Source organism: Diplotaxodon limnothrissa, linkage group LG3 (assembly GCF_057381915.1).
Source record: "Diplotaxodon limnothrissa isolate DT_005_m linkage group LG3, D_limnothrissa_male_GT1.1, whole genome shotgun sequence".
Classification (NCBI taxonomy): Eukaryota; Metazoa; Chordata; class Actinopteri; order Cichliformes; family Cichlidae; genus Diplotaxodon; species Diplotaxodon limnothrissa.
Genome location: NC_140598.1, coordinates 3,675,760 through 3,697,821, shown reverse-complemented (window position 1 = coordinate 3,697,821; position 22,062 = coordinate 3,675,760).

Sequence of the window (22,062 nt, the reverse complement as noted above, 5' to 3'; positions counted from 1 at the left end):
AATATACTAGGTCCAATTGCACTAAAACAGTCCTTAACTATACGAGATGGAAGAACATCATATACGAGATTAGTATTGTTCAGTTGTTCAACCAGACGCTTAAGAGTAGGGAGTGAAACGGGTTCAAACTGATAGAAGAGGAACAGTCAGGGGTAAACGCAGGGCCTGTCATTAAAGGAAGAGCAGATTTAAGAGATGAGACTTTATCTAAAAAATAATTTAAAAATTGTTCGCAAAGAACCGTGGAGCACGGCAGCGGCATAGTGGGGCAGGGGTTGACTACAGAGTTAAAAATTTTAAATAAAATTCGAGGATTGTTACCATTGGTAGAGATAATTTTTGAAAGAAAAGCTGCTTTAGCCATTTTGGCAGCAGTTTGAAACTTCAAGCGACTAGTACGTAGGATGTCGTAAGATGCCTGGAGTTTATCTTTCCTCCACCTTCTCTCATCCCGCCGACACGCACGTCGTAGAGCGCGAACAGAGTCACTTAACCAACATTGTGAGTAAGTTCTGGGGCGCTTCATTTTAATAGGTGCCACAGTGTCGAGGATGGAGGAACATGTAGTTAACAGGGTATTGGCAAAATTCTCAACCATATGAGGGGTAAGACAATCTGACGTAATAGATGCAGAATACACAAAAGAAGCAGAGAATTTCACCACAGTATCAGCATTAACAGTACGCACATCACATAATAATGTTACATGTTATTATGTGATGTTACTGAAATCATCATGAATAACAGGAGTGGTGATTCCTGTAACTTTGTGTATATAATTTGGCATTTCTTACTGATGTAGGCCAAAAATAAATACATAAACTGAGCACCTGATGGCTTTGAACTTTTGTTGTCCATCTTCCATTGGTTTGAATTTTGCGCTCCAGTACAAACACAAATCCCCCAACCCGAGGATCAGCACAATTAACCTAACAGACCTACACCTTAGTTCACAGATTCACTTTGTCTAAGGTTGATTTCTGGGATTTCACACAACCCAGGATTCAGATCGTGAATCCATGATGGGCTTGGATTTACATCATTATCAATGAAATGTGCTCTACGTGGAAGCAGCCGGCCCCGCCCCTTTTGACGGGTTGTGTGAGACTTTAAATCATCAAACTGTAAATTATAAATTTAAATTGTTATTGATCCTTTACCCCGAGTCCTAAAGTGTAGATTTATTTTCTTACTCTTCTTATATTTATTGTTTGTTTACTTGCACCGCTGTAACTGCAGCCTCGTCGTCTCGTCTCTCTATCTGGTTGTTCAGTGATGACGCGACGAATCCTACTTCCGGGCCTAAAGTAGTCTGCGTTTAATATAGCTTTGTGTTGTTAACATGTTTAATGTTATGTATTTTCTTCTATTTGATCTCAAAAAGCTCCTAAAACAGTCAGTGATCACTGTTGACCTCCCTCCGCTTTTATTACCGCTAATCATTTATTTAAGCTCAGTTTTTAAAACCTTAGGATGTAACTGCAGCCCAGCCCATGCAGCAGTATATGAATGACTAACCTCGTATTGTGGATGGATTATCTCAGTTGTTCTCCTGGCTGAAGTTTGGTCCTTTTACAGCATCCTGCCATGCGATTACATTTGTTCCTGACCACCGAGAACACTCACAGTAACTTTTATCGAGTGGAAAAAAAGTTAGCTTGTTTATATTATGCTAACATAGCTGTGTCGCTAGCGGTCACGTAGCACATCATTATATACCGGCTAGCCAAACTTCAGTAACCCTACAAACGTCACTGCTGTTTAGTTTTCCGTCTTCATTTATGCTGGAAGTGATAGCAGAGCTGTACGTTTTAATTTGTTTCCAAAACCCGGCAGTCAGGACATGCTATATTGTATTTAGATAGAAGCTAGCGAGCTAACTTCCTGCTAACTTCTAACTCCATTAAATGTCATAAATTCCGTTTTCATGGATGCCTGGATGTTAAACTCAGTTGTTACACCTGGTAGAGCAGAACGCTGATCATTTTATTAAAGATGAAAGACTTTAGACAGTTTTTCAACTCTCAGTAATGCCATAGTGATCGTTTGATATATGGACCTGCAGCGGAGTTTAGGCCCAGACACGGCTAGTGACGTCAGCTGAACAACCGGATATGCTGGACTGTCTGTAGCGGAGATGACAATAAAGTTTACTTTGACTTCAGCAGCGCGCAGGCGCACCGAGGGCTCTCGCGCTCACTTTATAGAATTTAGAACAAACATCGGTGCAGATTATAAGTCTGTATCATAATATCTGTTTGTTGTTTTTATTTTGTTTTGCGAGTTGGTTATTAGATGCCGCTCCAGCCAGCCAGAGACTCCCCGCCGCCCCGCCCTCTCCTCCCTGTGCCGCCAGCAGCAGGCGCACCTCGCAAACGGAGGGCGCCCTTACTCCCAGCAAATGGCTGATAGAAAACCGATCGGTGCCTACGAATTTCCCAATATGCGCTGGCATGACGTCGGGGAAGCATGGGTACGACCGATTATTTTATTTTTTTCTTGCCCGTGATGCCCCCCCCCCCCCCCACCACCACGATGCATTCTATTGGTTTGCACACTTACACACACCCAGCTGTGGTTTCCTGTTTTGCTGGACTCTGGAGAGCCCCGCCTTTAACGCTCTTCTCTCACAGAGAGCAACAGAAAACTTGGAAAAACTCCAGATTGACTGAACTCAGTTCAAAGTTACCTTGACACCTTTAGATGTGAGACGTAGTGATGGTCCGCTTGAAGCTGACGCTCCGGTGCGTGTGTCAGAAAGATCAACGCGCTGCTTCAGAAGCACCGTGTCGAGGCTTGATTCGTTTGGCCAGAGTCACGTGATCAGTGACGTCTGAAGCTTCGTTTAGAACGTACCTTTTTTTAAATCGAACTTTATTGAAACACAATGAGTATACAACATACAAACAGATGAAGTTTACAAAAGAACAGAACATGAACATACAGAACCAGGAGTAAAAAAATGATGATATGAGTAGGCGAAAAAAATCAACATATAAATATTGTTCTGAGAGGCTTTTTGTTGGTTGAGTCTGAAATTGATTGTATGTACAATTCATATCCTTATAAAAAGGCAGAAATATGGTGTTTTATTAATAAACTTACATTTATGGATATAAAATAGCTAAAAGTATTAACAAATATTTTATAAAAAACATTTATCATTCTTCCTGGGGAACTTAAAGAAAAAGAATAAAACATTTTCCCATCGTAAAGAAAACTCCCTTAAAATATGGACAATAACAAAACTGCTAAATTCTTCCAGAATCTCTGTGTAGAGGAACCAAAAGAGATGTGCCACAGTTTCTGGATGATCCCCACAGAAAGTTCAATTAGTATTTATGTCTCTTTTAAATGTTACCATATAGTGACTGGCTGGGTAACATTTATGAAGAATTTTATATGAGATTTCCTTCACCTTGTTCACAATTAGATATTTATGGGATCATCCAGACTGTCTTCCAGGTGATATCTGGAACATGTCGGTTCCAGTAAGATATTCTATATATGGGAGAGACATGATATCTTCTTGGAATAAACTACGTATTCTCTTATTGCTGTTACCAAGTTCCTGTGAAAAGCAGATTTTTCCCACTGCTGACTCAGCTGGATCAGGGAGAGTGACTGAGGCAGATATTGAGCTGTCAGTGTTTTTATATAACATTAAAGTCCCTGAGGGTATGGCACCAAGCACCATTGAGAATTCCCCAACACTGACGGGAAAATTATATAGTGTAAGGAATTCATTGTAAGTAAGTAGTACTCCCTCGTTAAATTTTAAAACTTAGTAGCGGCCGCCATTGTTGGCAGCTGAAATTTGGCTGGGCCGCGCTATGAATTCTGGGATATGGTGGGCCACGAAGGACACACCCGACCCATCCTTCAAACTCGGGGGAATGAAGGACGCATTTGAAGGAGTCGAGGAATCGGGACAGCCTTCGTCGCCTGGCTGTGACGTCATCGGCCTTCAAATGCGGCCTCCGGAGGATGCAGCCGACGTTTTGGGACACAGCTTGTGTCTTTGTTGGTCATGTGACCTCCCAGGGACTACACATGGAAACGAGCAGTTTAGCTCAAATCTGGCAGGTTTCCATCGTCTGTTTTTGTCCTGATGTCCATGAACATGAACACTGTCCCTGTCAAACACGTCCAGATAATCTGATCCAGTGTTGTTCTTCTTCTGCGGTGTTTGTGATGGAGCAGCAGATCCTGATGTCCTCCACCAAGGGGGCAGCAAATTCAGCTGACTGTCATCATTTATTAAAAAGATGTAACAATGTGACATAATGCAATATAATAGTGTCAGTTACACATTGTGGGTTGCACTGTGGCCAGAATGGACATTACCTCCTGCCTAATGGAAGCTGTCAGCCATCCTGCAACCATGAATTAGATAAGCAGAAGTGAAGGGATTGTTAACAACAATTTAATAATAAAATGTAATGTGATAGTTGCACTTTATTAGCGACCCACAATCGTATGAATAATAACCATGAATGCACTGCATGCTCATAGCAAGTTCTTTAGGTTTAAAGTGAGATCCTGCTTTAAAGGGCGCTTCATCTGCTGGGAATGACATGTTTCTTCTAGTATGTAAGGCTCAGCCCATCTTACTGGGACTTACTTTTGTAGATCCACATGCTCTAAACCTGCTGCTCCATGATTGGTGCAGAAGCTTTAAGCTACTATTAACAAATAATGACCATGGACTTAGTTGTTACTACAATAACTTATCATTGAGCAACTCAGAAGAACTGAGACTGAGAGACATACAGCTGCAGGTCAAAGGTCAGAAACGCCCGCTCTTTGTACGGGTCAGGAGTTAGTACTGCAGAGGTCAGAGGTCAGCTTGCTGACAAACCATTTGAAACAGTTTGGAGCTAAAAGCACAACAGCAGAGGAAAGAAGAGACACTGCAGAGATGATGCAAAATATTGTGTTTTGTTCTCAGCTGTCAAAAAGTGTAACACACGTGTTCCAGCACAGCCTTTGTGTACTTTCACTTCTCCATACTGTCCATTGGAAATCCTGTTTGTTACTTTTTGATTTCAGTCCATGTGTCCAAAGCAAACTTCTGTCCCACACTTTCTCTGCTGACTCTTCACCGATGCTCAGATGATCTCAGATGATTTCACCAGAACTCATCAAAATTCGGGCTCCACAGAAACCCAGACGTCACTAAACAAGCGTAACAAGCAAAGTGAAAACTGGTCGTTCAGCTTTATTGACCAAAGATAAGCTCACATGTCACCTCATGACACAGACACTTATTTCCACAGCATGCACGAGGACTGACAATAAGTGTCTATAAAGCCACTTCTATCTGCCACACCTGTGCTTCTGTCATGGTTGCTCTCCTCTCACTCTGTCATTTATCCACAGTCTGCCTCCCTCTGCTCCGTCAGCTGACGTCCTCTCTACACCACCTGCTGTGTTTTATCCTGCAAAAACACATTTAAGAAGCATTGCACCGAGTAACGGGAGTAACTGCTATAAAATCCATTTAAAGGAGGTGGTGCTGAGTGCTGTGACTGGGGTCCCACCACTGACATCACGGGTGGAGGACATGTTGGAAAACTGCTACAAAGTGCTGTGCAGCCAGCAGAGCTTACAGTCTGTCCTGTGTGTCATACAGGCTCTCACACTTAGTGTTTCTGTGACACATTGAAGAGAAGTTTGTGTTGTTCACAGTTGTGCTTGTACTGAGTGACAGCTGACATGACCTAACAGGAATAATGTGTCTGTGCTGAATGAGAAGTAACACACAATGAAGTCTTGATGCATCTCAATCATCCAGGAAAGTGAGTCTGTTGCTTCTGTTCATCTGGACGCAGCGTTTTGTGGGAGAAACGTGTCGTCATCATCAGGTGACGTCTTCAGTCTCAGCTGCAGGTTTCAGTCTTACAAACAGGACATTTGCATAAAGACTGAAAGCAGCTGCAGGAACGATGGGCTGGGAGCTCCGTTCCTTCATCTTAATTATGCAGATTCTCAGGACCATTGATCAACAACCACTGATCCATGTCCATGAGTCCCATTCACAGAGATGTGGGAATGGCTGCAGTCACAGCATGTAAGATGGAAATAAATGAGAAGTATTTAGCTGAAGTGGATTTGATTTATGTTACTTCTTTTTTAACTTGTAGTTCTACATTGGAAGATTATTGTGATATTGAAATATAAAAATACATTTATATTCTATTATTTTCTCAAAATAAGCGTCACACTCGTGGAAGCCGGTGTAGCCGCCGAAACGCCTGCATTTATGGAGACTTTCAGCCCCAGGTAGGCCAGTTATGGATCTTCGGATCCACATTATGTCAGCATAAAATACATACTTAGGCAGAATTTTGCAAATATCTATTTTTCATTTTGTAGCAGCATAGAGCTTTTTTCCAATTATTTTTTAAAAGTCAGGTCAAGGCTCCAAAAGCCCAAAGGCGATATAACAGTTTGTGTTTGCTACATGGATCATTGTAGTTCAGCTTTCCTTTGTTATATTTCTTTAAGAGCTCAAAATGTGTTCATTACATAAATCAAATGTAATTTTCTCTGTAGCACTTCATGGATTTCATAAGCAACACACTGTAGTTGTTCACACAAAGCATAAAGGTAAAAACAATATACACAGTGTTATCTTCATTTTAGATGTCACAAAGTATTTGCGGCTCCCAGTGTTTTCCCGAACCCTGACCCTTTGCGTGGAAACCGGGTCCAAAAGGCTCTTTGGGTGTTAAAGGTTGCTGATCCCTGCACTAGGCCCAACTGACACATATATTTGATTCCAAATACAAAAAATAATGTGTAACCTGCTGGAAGAATGTAGGAGGTTGAGACAGGATCTCAACACTTGGTGTCTGCAACAAAAGACAACAATATGTGGGCCGATCGTGGCTCAAGAGTTGGCAGCTCGTCTTGTAATCGGAAGGTTGCCGGTTCGAGCCCCGGCTCGGACAGTCTCGGTCGTTGTGTCCTTGGGCAAAAAAGCACTTTGGGGTCCTTAGGGACGAGTAAAGCGCTCTACAAATACAGGCCATGTAATGGCAGAAACATTCTCTAGTGTAAATCCTGACTAGGTCATTAACTACAGATCAGTTTCAGTGAACATTATTCACAGAGGGATCTGAGTTCCTTATACCAGACTCTACAGAAACTGTAACACTGTACAGCTCTGCGACTCAACAATATGACAACAATGTAACACACACTAGAATCATCAAATAAAGCCCCACTAACCACTAGAACTAGAACTAACTAACTAGCACTGGACACTTGCATATTAGAGATTTCTACCACCATAGGAGGCGAGATATCATCCTTGAACCAGAGCATCCAGCCCTCAATTTCGGACATAAAAAGCGACGTGGCCAGGCATGATAACACTTTGACTGAACTGCAGGACTGTGCCTCGAACCACTCTGACACCATCGCCACTCTCCAGGCCACTGTGGAGCGTTTGTCTGCGGAGGTAAAGAAGTTAGATGAGAGATGTGGAGCTCTTGAGGCACTCCAGGAGGAATCATTTAAGAACTGCAGGAATACCAGAAGGCACAGAGGGACCCAAGATGACTGAGTTGGTTCACACCTGTTGGCGGAGGCGCTATCTCTCGAGGAGAAGCCACTCATCGATCGAGCACATAGAGTGAATCGCCAGCGTCCCAAACAAAGTCATCTTCCTCGGCCCATCATCTTGAGATTGCACTACTACCACATTGGTGAGGAAATTCTGCTGAAAGCTGCAGAGAACAAGAACCTGATGTATAAGGGTTTTTAAAATAAACATCCTCCCAGATTTCCCTCCCTCTGTTGGAAACGCAGAGCCGCATTTGCAAATATGAGAGGAAGACTACGTGGGATGACCGGCGTCAGGTACAGACTGCTATACCCTGCAAAGCTGTTAGTGACCCATGGTGATGTGAGGAAAAGCTTTAGCGATCCCAAAGAGACCGTAGACTACGCGGAGAAGCACCTCTCCCACCCACCTTCAAATGTATTAAAAGCAAGGATATATCTATATGTCTAACGCTGACACAGCACTGTGTTTCTTCTTTTCCCTTTATATTCCATGTAAAGGTGAATATGGAGCGTTTATGGAGCTCGTTTATTGACCAGCTGTCAGTTAGAAGGTAAGAGTTACTAGGTTAACAGAGGTTAGCAGTAACAGTACGGGGAAGTATATTGTGTTGTTCTTTTGTTGGTTTTTATTTTATCCTACTTTACTTTGTTATTTTGATTTTACCTGTTGTGAGTGCTTCCCGTAATTCTCCTTTTTCTTGCGCCGCTGCGGCCAGAGTTCACAACATTACATATTTTTGTATCTATAAACAGGAAGCTGACACTCTCCAGACTTTATCAAAGGTGTGAGCGTCACAGCAGAGGCCTTTGTGTCAACGTAGCTGAAGACAAAACACAGAAACACATGAAGGAGATTTTCCTGGCCTGGATTTTATACAAATATTCTGCAGTACATCAAAAATGAAAGAAAACCATTAGTCAACATATGAACATCACCTCTGAAGTTACAGAGCTTTGATTGGAGACACAGCTGAGCGTTTTGCATTTTGCATAATTAATTACATAATTAATTATGTAACCATAATTAAATGGTTACATCATCTTTAAAGTCCCCAGAGATCAGGAAAAGGGCCTGAGGGTGCTGTGTTTGGAGTCTGCTGGTTACAGTGTGCAGGACCTCACAGGCTGCTGCAGCGTTAGCAGAGGGCGGGACATACACAGCTATCATAATCACGTGTGTAAACTCTCGTGGTAGATAGTACGGTCTCATGCTAACCGCTAGCAGCTCAATGTCCTTACAGCATAGCGTCTCTTTGATAGAGAAATGCCCAGAGTTACACCATCTATCGTTCACAAACACAGCCAGACCCCCTCCTCCCTTCTTACCACTCTCCGCTGTTCTGTCATAAGAGGCTCAGCAGCTAAAGCAGCACACCTGGGTCTCCCAGCCTATTAAAAGCAGCCCTTTGCTTCACCTGCTTCACTAAACATTATTATTTTAAGCAGAGTGGTGTGATTTATGTAGGCATTGCTGTGTGACAGGATGACTTTTCTTGCACACCCACCAAATGAGGGCGCACATGCTTCCACGCCCACTGGTGACTGCACACATCCTTTCAAGGAAGCATTTCATTCATCCCTAACAAATGGAACAAAACACTGTGCAGCGTGTTCAGGTTTGAACGTGGCCCTGGCCTCTCTCTGCATCCACCTGGCACATGCAACACACATCCACTCCCTGCTGAACTGCTTGTATTTGATGTGTTGAAGTTTTGGTAAAGTTTGAATAAATTCCACTTTATTTATAGGAACATTTCATCTGTGGACTCCTGCTTCCCCTCTCCTTGAGCCAGTTTGTGACGGGAACATGACATAAGAAAAGTAATTTATCCCTTTTTGATTCTGTGTATCTGGCGCTCATCCAGTGAGTTCACACTTGGCAGAAACAGACTGAATTTGTCTGGAGAACTTTGGCTTCAGCCAAGTTAGATAAACACACTGTGTCTCTGTCAAAACAGCAGTGTAGTTGTGGCACCCCTGTGAGGGAATGACCACATGAATATTATTTTGTGTAAAACACTCATGTAACGGGACATTTTTCATTGCTATATGTATTTATTTTCAGTTTCTGTAAGAGGATAGAAAATCCATGTAACAGGGATTCATTTTATGTTAGAAAGCAGTGAGGGCGGAACTTTGGTGCTTGCTCCGGGGTTTCGGGGAGCAGTAAGTGGAGCCCACCTTCCGCTGCTTCCTCAGACACGTTCTGGAGGAAAGCAGAGACGCATCGTGTCTTCCTTACTCTGCTCTTCACCTGCTTTTACAGGTCGGTACACGGTGCTCGCACCGAAAATGTTGTTTATTGTCACCATGGTTACCCACGTTAATGTGAATGGGAGAGTTAAGGCGGTCCGCCAAAGTTATTTATATGTAAACACGGGAGAAAACCAGAGGAGTGTCCCGCGCGACCGCACCGCGAGCCCGCTCGTTAGGTGGAGCGCTCGTGAAGCAGAGTCAGTGCGCTCCTATGCTCTGTGCAAACGTGTTGTAATGCTCCAATCAAATCAGTTCTGTGAGATGTGAATGTTAATAGTTCTGTTAAAGTGACTGAGTAGATTAGCTAGTGTAACACAAGCACTCTGAGCAACTCTGTGTAGCTAACAGAGGCATTCATGGGTTGATTCAACAAGCTGTGTTTCATGATGCACTAAATAGTGATTTTGCCAGTAAATTACTGGAGGGAACAAATGTAATGTATTTACCAATGCTGTTATTGAATAGAACTGTTTAGCCAGTAAGACACTGCAGAAGACAATGTGATGTGTTTATTGATATGATAAAAGGATGTAGCTGTTATGGAAAGAAGTGTGAACTTGAGAAACTGAACCAGTTAAAAAGAGTATATTTCACTGATGTTGTGAAATAAGTAAATGTAATTGATGTGAATGAGGAAGCAGCTGAACAGTATATTGAAAGCTCATATTTAGTGTTTTATAGCATTTATTTGTGTGAAATAAATCAGACTCAGACACGTTCTGGAGGAAAGCAGAGACGCATCGTGTCTTCCTTACTCTGCTCTTCACCTGCTTTTACAGGTAACATATTTGTCATCGAGGTCTTCATCCTTGGGACCCGTAACATAGTAACTTCTTCATTGTTATACTTCTATAGTTTTCCCATTTTGTGAGCTGTGGATGTGGAAAGTGTCTCAGTGACACATCCACATGAAAACGGCGTTACCTTCGTTCATTTGCACGTCAAATGAACGAGCTGTTTGGACTTTAACGTCACAGCTGATGCTTCGATACTCGAACTCAAGAGTTCAGCTTCCACTCAGAGGTACAAGTACACACAGCAAAGATAAACGTGTACACAAGGTGGAACCCACAAGTGCACAGCTCCAACCAGAGATGGGCAGTAATCCGATTACTTTTTTCAAGAAACGAGTAAAGTGAGGGATTACTATTGCAAAAAAGGTAATTAGATTACTGTTACTTTCCCGTAAGCACGCTGCGTTACTGCGTTACTAAAACCGCAGCTGTGTGCAGATGAACAATGGATAATCTATTGAGTGTGGAGAGAGTGTGAGCGTGCAGCGTTTAAAGCGTGGAAGCACTGACCTTACTTTGAGTTTGACTCTGTAAAAGTGACAAAAACATTAGCATCCGCTGTTCACTGCGTGGGAAGAAAACATGCTCACTCACTATGTGTTAATGGGCATGCTTATTTATAACTTTGATAAAATGTCATAAAAATAATTCCATGCCAGCTCACCATTGGTGATCAGGTAGTTTCTGTTCCAGTTCCAGTCCCATAAATCATGAAGCTTGCTGCCAGAAAAGCTTCAAATCTCCTTTGAAAGCTGTTTGTGGTCTTGATTGTGGGAGCTTCAGTTGTCTGACTCCAGCTGCCACACAGTGCTCACTGATATCATTTGCAAAAACCCCAGTGTGACAATATTTATCAGTGAAGCAGAAATCAGGAAGTGACGACTTTTCTTTGAACATTTGCTAAGGCTAAGCTGTGCTTTCTACCACAGTTGGGAATTTCCTGGTTTACAACAAATTATTGTGTCAACACCGCATAAGATTTCAAACTACAGGAAAATCACTGGAGTTATAAGAGGCAGACAACGACACACACACCACATGCATGCTGTTGCTATTTATTGTGGATTAACCTGTCAAGGGCAAGAACAAAAGAATTCTGCCTCAAATACAGGAAATCATAGCTTTCCTGTATTTCCTCCATTGTTGGCATGCTGGTTAGTGCTGTTGCTCCACAGTAAGAAGGTCCTGGGCTAAATTATCCATGAATGTAAACGGCTGTGTGTTTCTATCTGATAGACTGGTGAGCTGTCCAGGGTGTACCCTGCCTGGTAACCTATCACTTCAGGGTTATTTCCCAGCCCTGCTGCAACCAGGATAGAGATAGGAGGATGGTAGTTGTTGTAGACCCATTCAATTTCAGTTGAAGGATTAAAATGTTCCAGGAGCTCAACTTACTCCATCTGAACATGTTTCAATCGTGTTTTATGAACACAACATGCAGGTTTACTGAATATGAAAAGGTTGTGTTGATTTAACTCAGTTGTTTAAGTTTCTGCCAAAGCAAAACCTTTGTGTGCAACCAGTGTCCACTATTGAATCAAGTAAATCCAACATGTTTTTGTCAGTGCAAGAAGGAGTTACGGTGCCTGTATTCCTGCACAATATTGTCCCGGGAGGGAGGAAAACTTTCTGGTGAAGTTTTGGTTGATTTTTGGGTTTTGCTTGACACTAGGTTGATTTTATCAGTGAGGTTTGGATTGTTTTCTTTCTCTAAGAGAGAGAAAGATGGTTTTATGCTTGGACATGTTTGCAATGGGCCCCAGTATTTGTTACTTTATTAGTATTTTATTGGTTGCGTTTGTTTGTGCTTTTGTTACAGTGCACTGAGATAAGAACATCTGAGAGGTGTGATCCACCGGTGGTGATATTTTGGTATTTTGTGAGTTCCCGATTTAACAAATCAGCTCTTTAATCCAGACCTGAGAGGTTGAACTTTAAAGCGCTATAAAATATTCTTACTGGAAACAGTGGCAAAGTGTTTTTCTCCATGATTATAATAGGCTTGGGAGAAATTCACTGATATGTGACATTGATCACATGAGAAATCCTGAGCCTAAAAGGATTGCAGCGAGTCAATCCAGTCCAAAAACAAGGAGCTGTTTTCCTTTAAAATGATGACGTCATCCTGCTGGTGATGGAGGCTCGAATAGGCTGCGCGTGAGACTCCATTATCAGCAATATCTGGTATGAATGTGTGTGGATGTATGCATGTGACTGGACTGTGACGGACTGACGACTAAAAGTTTAACTGACTTGATACTGAGACAAAAACGGTGCCGACTTTAGGATTAGTGAATGTCCACAACAATTCACCCAGCCTGTAGAAGAAGGGTGGAGGTTTTGTCTTGCTTTGTTGTTGCAGGAGCAGAAGGATGACAGAGACTAAAGGGGGAGGCTGTAGCTTCACATGAGTGTGAGCTGCAGACTGAACCCTTTGGTTGCTAATGTTGAGTCACTGATGTTTGCATTAAGAAAATTGTGTTTTATTAGCTGTGTTTTAATTAAGGTATCACATTATATTGTTGGGAATGTTAAATGCTAAAGTGAAGAAAAGCTTTGATTTCACTCATGACTGAACATGTCATTATTAACCATAGCAGGCCACTGTAAAGAGTCAATTAACTGTTATAGAGGAAAAAAAGGCCAAAAACTCTGTGAATACCTATGAATAACAGGCAATGATAGACTTGTCACATTCAAAATAGAGATATGTAATAACAAACACGGGTCCGTGTCATTTAGGTTCTCCATTGAAATAGTCAATCATTTAGAAAAGTAGAATATATATATATATATGTCTCAACGTTGTTTCTCAATAATATTAAAAACCTAAAAACTATTGTTGTGGAAGATAGAAGTCACTGTGACAGCCCTCTGACTGTGGAGGACGTTTGTAATCCTATTTCTGCACTTAAGGCCAACAAATCTCCCGGCACAGATGGTTTAACTGCAGAGTTTTATGAATCATTTTCTAATCTCCTGGCTCCGTTCTTACTGCAGCTTTTCATAGGAAGTGTAGAGAATAACATCCTCCCTCCTACTCTTACTCAGGGTCTCATAACACTTATTCCAAAGCCAAACAAAGACTTACTTCTTATTGATAATTGGAGACCCATCTGTCTGCTCAATGATGACTATGAGATTATGGCTTTAGTACTTGCTAACAGAATGAAAGAGTTCTTGGACACAATTATCGATGAGACACAATCAGGCTTTATGAGAAACAGACACCTTTCTAAGAACATGAGACTGGTTTTAGATCTACTTGATTACTCTGATTTGGTATCTGACTATAGCTTCATTCTCTTCCTGGATTTTTAAAAGGCTTTTGATACAATTGAACATCAATTTATTTTCCACTCTTTGGAAAAATTTGGCATTTTTCTGTAAAGCTATCAAAACCTTGTACACGAATGGCAATAGCTCAATTAAAATGATTAAGACTCCACCCCGAGATTTGACCTGTTATACAAGGAATCAGCACAGCTGATAAGGAGCTCATCATCAGCCAGCTAGCTGATGACACCACACTCTTCTTGAAGAATGCAAATCAAATCCGTCCAGCCCTTAGTGTTATTAGTGATTTCTCTGAGGCATGTTAATACTTTTAGCTATTTTATATCCATAAATGTAAGTTTATTAATAAAACACCATATTTCTGCCTTTTTATAAGGATATGAATTGTACATACAATCAATTTCAGACTCAACCAACAAAAAGCCTCTCAGAACAATATTTATATTGTAACAGTTGCTATTGTAATGCAGTGTATCACCACATGGCGGCGCCTCCTGTCTCACGACTGGTGTCACCCCCTTTTTGTTCTTCTTCGCACTCCTCCTGTAATGGATGCTCCCGTGTGTACGCGGACTAGTGTGCTCTTTAGTAATGTGTGGTAGAGGTAGCACTTTTATTTTTGATATTGTAAATAAATGAGTACTTTTTGGAAAGTCAGAAGCTGTTGCTCATTCGCTATCCACCTGCACACCTCCGCGGCTGGCTTCATCTCCACTGCACGTTACAATATGTTGATTTTTTTCGCCTCCTCATATCATCATTTTTTTACTCCTGGTTCTGTATGTTCATGTTCTGTTCTTTTGTAAACTTCATCTGTTTGTATGTTGTATACTCATTGTGTTTCAATAAAGTTCGATTTAAAAAAAGGTACGTTCTAAACGAAGCTTCAGACGTCACTGATCACGTGACTCTGGCCAAACGAATCAAGCCTCGACACGGTGCTTCTGAAGCAGCGCGTTGATCTTTCTGACACACGCACCGGAGCGTCAGCTTCAAGCGGACCATCACTACGTCTCACATCTAAAGGTGTCAAGGTAACTTTGAACTGAGTTCAGTCAATCTGGAGTTTTTCCAAGTTTTCTGTTGCTCTCTGTGAGAGAAGAGCGTTAAAGGCGGGGCTCTCCAGAGTCCAGCAAAACAGGAAACCACAGCTGGGTGTGTGTAAGTGTGCAAACCAATAGAATGCATCGTGGTGGGGGGGGCATCACGGGCAAGAAAAAAATAAAATAATCGGTCGTACCCATGCTTCCCCGACGTCATGCCAGCGCATATTGGGAAATTCGTAGGCACCGATCGGTTTTCTATCAGCCATTTGCTGGGAGTAAGGGCGCCCTCCGTTTGCGAGGTGCGCCTGCTGCTGGCGGCACAGGGAGGAGAGGGCGGGGCGGCGGGGAGTCTCTGGCTGGCTGGAGCGGCATCTAATAACCAACTCGCAAAACAAAATAAAAACAACAAACAGATATTATGATACAGACTTATAATCTGCACCGATGTTTGTTCTAAATTCTATAAAGTGAGCGCGAGAGCCCTCGGTGCGCCTGCGCGCTGCTGAAGTCAAAGTAAACTTTATTGTCATCTCCGCTACAGACAGTCCAGCATATCCGGTTGTTCAGCTGACGTCACTAGCCGTGTCTGGGCCTAAACTCCGCTGCAGGTCCATATATCAAACGATCACTATGGCATTACTGAGAGTTGAAAAACTGTCTAAAGTCTTTCATCTTTAATAAAATGATCAGCGTTCTGCTCTACCAGGTGTAACAACTGAGTTTAACATCCAGGCATCCATGAAAACGGAATTTATGACATTTAATGGAGTTAGAAGTTAGCAGGAAGTTAGCTCGCTAGCTTCTATCTAAATACAATATAGCATGTCCTGACTGCCGGGTTTTGGAAACAAATTAAAACGTACAGCTCTGCTATCACTTCCAGCATAAATGAAGACGGAAAACTAAACAGCAGTGACGTTTGTAGGGTTACTGAAGTTTGGCTAGCCGGTATATAATGATGTGCTACGTGACCGCTAGCGACACAGCTATGTTAGCATAATATAAACAAGCTAACTTTTTTTCCACTCGATAAAAGTTACTGTGAGTGTTCTCGGTGGTCAGGAACAAATGTAATCGCATGGCAGGATGCTGTAAAAGGACCAAACTTCAGCCAGGAGAACAACTGAGATAATCCATCCACAATACGAGGTTAGTCATTCATATACTGCTGCATGGGCTGGGCTGCAGTTACATCCTAAGGTTTTAAAAACTGAGCTTAAATAAATGATTAGCGGTAATAAAAGCGGAGGGAGGTCAACAGTGATCACTGACTGTTTTAGGAGCTTTTTGAGATCAAATAGAAGAAAATACATAACATTAAACATGTTAACAACACAAAGCTATATTAAACGCAGACTACTTTAGGCCCGGAAGTAGGATTCGTCGCGTCATCACTGAACAACCAGATAGAGAGACGAGACGACGAGGCTGCAGTTACAGCGGTGCAAGTAAACAAACAATAAATATAAGAAGAGTAAGAAAATAAATCTACACTTTAGGACTCGGGGTAAAGGATCAATAACAATTTAAATTTATAATTTACAGTTTGATGATTTAAAGTCTCACACAACCCGTCAAAAGGGGCGGGGCCGGCTGCTTCCAAGTAGAGCACATTTCATTGATAATGATGTAAATCCAAGCCCATCATGGATTCACGATCTGAATCCTGGGTTGTGTGAAATCCCAGAAATCAACCTTAGACAAAGTGAATCTGTGAACTAAGGTGTAGGTCTGTTAGGTTAATTGTGCTGATCCTCGGGTTGGGGATTTGTGTTTGTACTGGAGCGCAAAATTCAAACCAATGGAAGATGGACAACAAAAGTTCAAAGCCATCAGGTGCTCAGGTTAGAAAAAAGAGAAAAGATGCAGGTAAGCAGACGTGTGATTGGATAATGGCAGCTCATCCTGAACCAATCAGACTAAACTCCAAACAATACATTATGTTACAGATTTTAATATTAATTAGTCATTGTTACTTGTTGATTTGTCCTTTTCTCATTGTGTGACGAATTATGACGACTGTTTGGTAGCTGTTATTGTCTCTCTCTCTCTCTTCATGTGTGTTTCTCTGGTGAAACAATAGTTTTGTGTTAATGTTAGGGCTGCACGATTTTGCATAAAATGAGAATCACGATTTTTTGGCTTAGAATTGAGATCATGATTCTCTCATAACAATAAATAAACATAAAACAACAAATGTCTCACGTTTTGTTGTTGCAGCAAAATGTTGTCCTGCTTGAAATTCCGTCTCCACCGTTGCTCGACGCTGCGTGTACAGAGCAGGTAGTGCAACAATAGAAAAATAGTTGCGGGACGGCACTGTGTAGCGTTTGTCTAGGGTGTTGATCGTTTTCCTAAATCCCTCGTTTTGCACAGTGTTGATGGAGCCATATCTTTGGTCAGGTGATAAGTGATAGCCTCCGTAATGTCTTTGTGCCTGCGGGAGTTCGACGTGTATAGGGAAGCGCTGTATAAGGTTCCCGTTATTGATGTTTGGGTGGTTGACCGGGACGGATTTTCTCCTGTCACTTTCTCGTCATCCCTGACGTGCTCTCCATTGTTGTTTCCCTGCTAATTTTAGCATCACACGGCACAGCTTCTGTATCACGTGGTATAAGGCTCCGCCCTTGTCATTTGTTGAGCAGGAAGAGTGAGCGCTTGTTTTCATGCAGAGTACGTCCCGGAACAAAATGCGGTACATTTGATCCCTGTTGTCTTTGCTTGATGATTGGTTTGAGTCTTGACAATCCACATTGCTGGCGTTGCATCTTTCAATGCCAGCAATGGCAGGTATCAGTGCTCAAACCTTTTGTGTTTGTTTCCAACAAGTTGCCCACCTCGGGAAACAAAAATGTGTTCTTTTACTTGTCAGATGAACATATGAGACACTTTGACTCTTCAGTGCAGTGTGGAGCCTAACAAAGATCTGTTTTGTGTCCCAGCTGATCAGCAGGAGGAGGAGAGTCTGACGGAGCAGCAGAGGAACATTTTCAGCTACTTGGACTCAGCTCAGCCACTACAGAGGAAACAATGAGCTCAACACAGAAGGTGACAGACAGAGCAGGACCATATGACCAAAGATATTTATCACCATATACATTTGAACATTTGCCATAACGATGTAGCTGACGATAGAATTGACACCAGACAAAATACTTTACAGCTGCACAACTTTATTAAAAACCCATCAATGTATTTTCACTGAAACAAGCAGCTGTTGTTTATGTGCATTAAAGTTATATAAAAATGTAACAGTGCAAATGCAAATTCCTCGCTGACAGTTTAACCAAAAGGCGTTTCCAGTGGAAACTGGCCGACACATCCTGAGCATAACCATGTATAATATCCACTAAACTTCAGAAGAGGTTATACAGTCGTGGCCAAAAGGTTTGAGAATTGCATAAATATTGGAACCTGGAGAAGTTGCTGCTTAAGTTTTTATAATAGCATTTTGCCTGCACTCCAGAATGTTATGAGGAGTGATCAGATGAACTGCATCGTCCTTCTTTGCCATGAAAACGAACTTAATCCCCAAAAAGCCTTACCGCTGCATTTCATTGCTGTCATCAAAGGACCTGCTGAGACCATTTCAGTGATCGTCTTCTTAACTCAGGTGAGAATGTTGGCGAGCACGAGGCTGGAGATCATCATGGCTGTATCCCGATTCAGGTTCTGCAGCTTTAAAGTCCTCAAGGGCCGCGTACTCAAAGACCGCTAAGGCCGAAGTGCGAGGCTCGTAGGCTCGTGAAATGGGACGTCTAACCTCCGTCGCGCTGCCCAGGTTGCCTAGCAACCATGATACTAACAGCTGGAAACGTTTCATACAGCTTTGTTTGACAGAAATGAAGGAGAACATATTTAGTTCATTTGTTTCTACATGAGCTCTGTGTGATTTGATGAGTATCTGAGGCTGAGACCACAGGACTGTGAAACATGATTGTTGGGCTTCATTTCTGTGCTGAACAGTCGTTTAAGATTAGCTGTAAATAACAATTAGCTGATGTTGTTCATGAGACTAAAGTCATCTCACTGTGGTAATGTAAATATAATATGGCCAATATTATAGTTATCATATTAATCACTTCACTCACAGACAAGTATCTGTGACAGTGTGTATACAGATGTATCATATATAAGGGACAAATATTGTTCATTTAATATGTTGGTACTAAATGTGGCTGAATGCTTACATATATGTGTAAAAAGCAAATGTAGGAGCTGTGATAACTGTGTCTGATAGAATGAAGAGTAGACTGATATATGAAATATTCCTTTATTGGGTGAGAAAATCAGACCATGTCATAACTGCTGTAAGTCACACAGAATAGATATCAGAGCCTTAAACAGGCTGACGTCTGCTAAATGGGTCAAACTGGGCAGAAAGTCTACAAACACATAACATCCTTATAGAATATGATGTAACACTATAGATCAACTTAGCTCAGAATATATAAAGCATATAAACAGTTACAGCAATATGATGCAACAAACACAGCAGCTACTGATCCAAAATACTCAAAGCTTCATAGAACTGAAACCAACATTTATTTTTAGCTCCATCCTGCTGCTGATACAGACTTTAGGTTTCTGAACATTAAACTTGTTGCTGCCTTTCATAGTGTGTAACTTGAAGGCCCTGAGTACTCTGAGTACTTTCTCCCACACTGAAGACACTGGGATGATCACATTATTTGAACATTACCTAATAAGACTGATTCAGGACCAGAGATGGGCAGTAACGCGTTACTTGTAACCCAAGTAAGGGATTACTATTGCAAAAACGGTAATTAGATTACCGTTACTTTCCCGTAGGAACGCTGCGTTACTAAAACCGTGATTTCTTTGCGAGAATGTCTCACGACAGTGACGTAAGCGAGTGCGCTGTTAGTGACAACAGCTGTGTGCAGATCAACAGTGGATCACATATCGAGTGCAGAGAGAGTATGAGCGTGCAGCGTTTAAAGCGTGGAAGTACTGACCTTACTTTGAGTTTGATTCCATAAGAAGTGACAAAAACATTAGCGTCCATCGTGCGTGGGAAGAAAACTTCTTTTTACAGCGGAAAAAAACCCCTAAACTTCCAAGCAAGCACCAAGTGCGCAACGACGTAATGGGAAACTCACAGAGAAACTTGCGGATTCTTCCACTGACCGCGGCACACCTGCACCAGGGTAAACCTCTGCCTACCCAACTCCTGCTTTACAGGTGAAAATAGAGCAACAGGACCGCTGAGTCTTTGACTTTATTTATGTTCTGCTGTGTTTTACTTGCATCTATTTGAAAGACTGAGTGTAAACACAACAAATATTTTATTTTATGTGCTGGAATGTGCAGAAAATAGGTTTCAATGTTAAACTAATTTCTTCCAGTCAGAGAATGTTGCAGATAATTAAATTTTTGCTTGATGCATAAAGTTAAAAGATTAAAACTAATAAAACAAGTTTAAAAAAAGAGACTTTTCCATTTGATTACATTTTGTATGATGGATTATGTAGAATCGTGTTTTTAAAAAGTAACTAAGTAACTAAGTAATTAATTACTTTTGAAAATAAGTAATCAGTAAAGTAACGGGATTACTTTTTTGGGAAGTAATCAGTAATTAGTTACTGATTACTTTTTTCAAGTAACTTGACCAACACTGATTCAGCACAGACAGTTATGTTAAACTTTCCTAGCAGTCCTTCACAAACAGGGAACAGTCTGTCTATTCTCTCCATCTGTCAGCTGCTGCTGGCTCTTCCTCCTCCTCTTCCTCACACACTGCTGAGTTTGTCCTGGTGGATCATCAGGGCTGCAAAGCCTCACAGATGATGTGCAGCAGTGGCTCCCTCAGTCTGTCCTCACTCTGGACACTTGCAGTCGTCACACATGGAAATCAAATGTGTGATAAGCTGCAGGATTCAAACACAAGTGTAACTTATAAACACATGTTCATACTTTTATTCCACAATCAGAGAGAAAGAAACAGAGAGAGAGTGCAGGACAGACAGACAGGTGACAGTCTCAGGTGTACACACTGCTACACAACAGCAGCAGAGAAGCAGGATTTAGTGTTTGTGTTATTACGAGTGTAAACAAGAAGAGTTCCCAGATGGTGCAGTGGACACATGTGTGACTGCTGTGATTAAAGCATCTTTCTTTCAGCTTAACGAGTGAACCGTCAGCTCGTTCAAACACACGTTAAAGTGCGTTTGGCTCGACACCACCGAACAGAGGCAGCAATATAACACAGCTAACATTAACAGTGCAGTGAATCCTGCTTGTGCCGTGATATTCAGGACTGCAAACCGAGCAGCATCACTGACTTTCAGCTTGTTGTGTTTGTGGATATATGACTGACTTTAATTATCCACAAAATCATCACAATCTCTGTCAGATTAAGGTCGACTATTGAACGGCGTATATTTTAAAGGCTTTAAAACCAAGTTAACGCTGAAAGTACAAACATCACTAATGTCACATAACTCTGCCGACAAGGCATAGCTATGGCTATGAAATGCTCTTTGTGTATCACTTCTTCATTATGAAAGATGTCATTAATGCACTAGTAATGTCTCATCTGGAGTATTGTTCAATCATTTGGTCAGCAGCTAATAAGACAGATCTTAACAGACTTCAGTTAGTCCAGAATAAGGCGTCCAGATTAGTGTGAAGATGTTCATACTATACTAATATTGATCAAATGCATAATAACCTTTCTTGGCTTCCTGTACAGGCTAAAATATTCTATGGCTTACTTGTAGTTCTAAAGAAAGCAATTCTGTTAAACACACCACATTTATTCTGCTCAGCTGCAGTATCCAGATGAAATACATCATCATATTACACAGTTTTCAACAAGCTGCAATTTAGTAAATGCTCGAGTTAAAAGTAACGTTTTGTAAAACTGTTACATTTAGAGCAACTTTTAAGTGGAATAAGTTGCCTTAAAAAATTAGAGAATTATTCAAAACTTCAATGAACACTTAAAAGCCGATTTACAGAGCTTTTAGTTGTTGTAAATATTGTAAGACATGATTTGTTTTTGAAATTTGTGTAATGTGCCTCAATGTTATTGATATTATTATTATTATTATTGATTGCTTATATTTGAA